The sequence below is a fragment of the Solanum stenotomum genome, chromosome 2 (genome assembly GCF_019186545.1).
Source record: "Solanum stenotomum isolate F172 chromosome 2, ASM1918654v1, whole genome shotgun sequence".
NCBI classification, from domain to species: Eukaryota; Viridiplantae; Streptophyta; class Magnoliopsida; order Solanales; family Solanaceae; genus Solanum; species Solanum stenotomum.
In genome coordinates this window covers 26,558,725-26,562,374 of record NC_064283.1, presented here as the reverse complement: position 1 = coordinate 26,562,374, position 3,650 = coordinate 26,558,725, and the positions used below count along the sequence as shown (strand labels likewise).

Genomic DNA, 3,650 nt, shown 5'->3' with positions numbered 1-3,650 from the left:
AGTGCCCAATAAGATACTATTTTGTTTCTTGGTTGAAGGAGAAACAACTATTTTCTGTTTTTGTTATATGTATGAGATAATACAGAAATTCTGGTACTTATGCAATGTGGAAGCTTTGATTTGTTCTTAATTTCACTTTTGGAATCAAAATTATTTCTGTTTGCCTACAATTGTGAGTTGTGTTATTTCTATGAAGCTTTGTTTTTGTTTTAGTGGATTGTTAGTTGCCTCTTTTGGCAATTGCGCGAAGAGGCAACTAACAAATGAAATGTTGAATCATTCATTTTCAGAAAAAGAGCAGAGAAGTAAGATAATTTTAAACCCAAACAATTATTTCCGTGAAACTTTATTTTTGTTTTAGTGGTACTGTTAGTTGCCTCTTTTGGCAATTGTGAGAAGAGAAAACTAACAAATACAATATTGAATCATTCGTTTTTAGAAAAAGAACAAAAAAGTAAGCAATTTCAAACACAAACAAATTCAAATTTTCATTATGGTAGAGAAAATTGAAATTTTAATACCATACAAAAATTATGCTTTATAACATATCATACTATGACAATTTCATTTGATCCTTCAACTTACCTATTTGGATTATAAAACTAACATATATAACAACAAAATAAATCATCAAATACCAAAGGAATTTCCAAAAAAAAGGACAACTTATTTTCTTCTTTTTCATCCCTTCCATATTCATATAATTCTCTTTCAAATCACTCATTTCTTTTACATCGCCACCTTTCTCCTTTTGAATTGATGTTGAGATTTTCATACCGAATTTGAAGACTTTCAACTTCGTCCAAATTAATTTTCTCTTGTTTCGACTGTTCAATGTCCATTGAATTTATGTTGGAATTATCAAATTGTTCCAATTGCATCTTAACACACTCAGAATTCACTTCTAACTCCTTAATCTTATTTACCAATCTCGAAAGAATAAACCGAGATCTTTCGTTGACTCTCTCCTTGTCTCTCCATCGATTTTTTTTTGCAATTTCTGGCCTCATAGTGAGGACAAGACCAAAATCTTCTTTTCGAATTGTGATATGACCAAGACGTCTACATTTGCAATAAGATTTCATGCTTGTATCACACTTCAACATTGATAATTAAATCATTCTCAACCATACACAACTTATTCAACTCAGATTTTGACATTTCTGACCCTAAAATTTATACATAAAAATTGTGAAAGAAATTTAAAAGAATAAGTAATAATACATAAAAAGATGTAAACATATATCATTTATATAAAAATAACCTTATATTTTTGAGATAATGATCAATTTGAGTCTGATGCTTGAAAAATAATGGAGTTTTCTTTTTCGAAGAAGAAAAAGACGTTCGATAAAGAAGAAGACCTTTGAATGAAAGAGTTTTATTTTTTTCAACGTTATATTTACACATGGACAATTTCTATTTGCCCGTGTTGCCTCAAAACAGCTCTCATACGCCTCACCTGTGTGGAGTCACGGAGTGTGCCACGTAAGTTAAAAATGGGTAGATTTTTTTTTTAAAAAATGAGTTCGAGGGTTAATATGACTTTAGTTTAGTTAAGGTGTGTCTCTGAGATTTCTGTCATAGTCTAGAGGGATACTTGTGCCTTATCTAAAAATAAAATGACAACTAGATATTGTAAATTCAATATATACAATTGCTTTGAAGCAAATAAAATCGAAATCTAATTTAGTGTATCGGAGAAAATAATGCATACATTAACTTTTTGTAATACTAGTGTTTTGTTTGGTACACTTTAACTAATGTTTGCATTACTAATACACTCTGAGGTTGTTTTGTAGAGTGTATAAAAATAATCCTAAATAAAGTGTGGTAGTAATGCTTGTATTAGTAATGCTTGCATTGATTATACATATACTATTTCTTATGCATTGTTTGGTTGGCATATTAAAAATAGCATGCATTGCATTTGCATAAAACAATTTATTTACAAAGATATCCTTCACAATCATGGTGGAAAAGATGTAAAAAGACTTTGAGGGGCAATGAGGTCTTTAACCATACTAATGCATGCATTAAAATCCATTGCATTACTAAGACCTAAAAATTCATGGAATTAGTAACATACATAATATGGTGTATAACTAATGCTTGCATTGGTTATACATAGCATGAAAAGTATACCAAACAAGGTAAGAGTTAATGCATGCATTAATTTTGCTAATACACTCTACCCAACGACCCCTCTATTGTGTATTGAGGTATGTATTACTAATATCATGAATTTATGTGCATTAGTAATGCAATGAGCTCTAATCCATCCATTAGCATTGGTAAAAGCAATTGTTCCTCAAAACCTTTTTCATATCATTTCTATCATATTTGTGGAGGGTGTTTTCATAAACAAATGTCCTTTTAAAAAAATTATGCAGTGTATGTTATTTTAATACACCAAACCAAACATTACATAAGAAAAATCTTAACATAACTAATGCAAATACTATTAGTACACTACATTCTGCATAATTCTTATACACTCTAGACCCCTAAAATCTATACTGATATTTGTAGTCTTCAAGAGCCTGTTTGACATTGTTGTTATGAGGTAAAAAACACTTATTTTGAGATAAAGAAAATACTTAATTTGAAAAATCAAAGTGTTTGGCCAATTAGTAAAACTGTTTTTTTTTTAAATGGAAGTAGAAGGAATTTTTTTGTTGATAGGAAGAATCTACAAATTTATGCTTCTTAAAGAAAGTAGAAGCAAATGTAGATTTTTTTTTCAAGACCAAATATCCCTGCCATATATCCATATTTATCAATATAATCTTTATTTTTTTTATTTTTTTTTGTGGTGATTTTTTGTATGTAATAATTTAATTTGTAAAATAGTTTTTAAATTTATTTTGCTTGATACTTTTAATTATTTTTACATCATCATGTTAATATTATATCAATCTTTAATTTATTTTTTTATGTATAATATTAATTGAAAATTTGAATATGTACATTTTAATTTAATATAAAAATTAATTAAAATTTTATAATAGACATTTAAAAATAATTTCTCTTTATAAAATAATCTTAATATTAAAAGTATACTGATACTTGTCCTTTTTTCGTAATTTCACTCACAAAAACACATTTTAGAAAATATTAGTCAAACACAATTTGCTTATCAAAAGCACTTTTCAATGAATTAGCCAAACATATATATATATATATATATATTAAAAACACTTTTGTAAAAAAAAAACTATTAATTAAAGTACTTCTAAAAACCAAAAGGGAAAATTATGAAAAATAGCAAAAATTACAACTTATTTATGGAAAACAATTATAACAATATGTTGTTTTTATAGCTAGGGGTGATAATTTCAGCCCATATTAATGAAATTAGTCCATTTTATCCATATTTAATGACTTGGATTACTCATATTTTAATTGGGTAAATATAGGTTTCAAGCTATTTTAATAGTTTCTACAAATATGGTCAAAATGGGTAAAATATGGGTATTCATATTGACCCATAATAGATCACTTAGTTACACTTCCACTCAAAAATTTTAATTGTGCTAAAGATAAAAAAAAATAATATTAATTTTCAAAAATTCAATTAATTTTCAAACTTAATTGAAAAAACAGTTTTTTTTTTTTTGGAAAACAAAAAATTTTTAGGGGTAGGTTGG

The 3,650-nt window shown here is 26.8% G+C and overlaps 1 pseudogene; it reads right to left on the bottom strand.

Annotated features, from left to right (window-relative positions):
- Positions 1–553: 553 nt before the first annotated feature.
- LOC125855855 (uncharacterized) lies at positions 554–1,161 on the bottom strand (annotated as a pseudogene).
- Between the last annotated feature and the right edge of the window lie 2,489 nt (positions 1,162–3,650).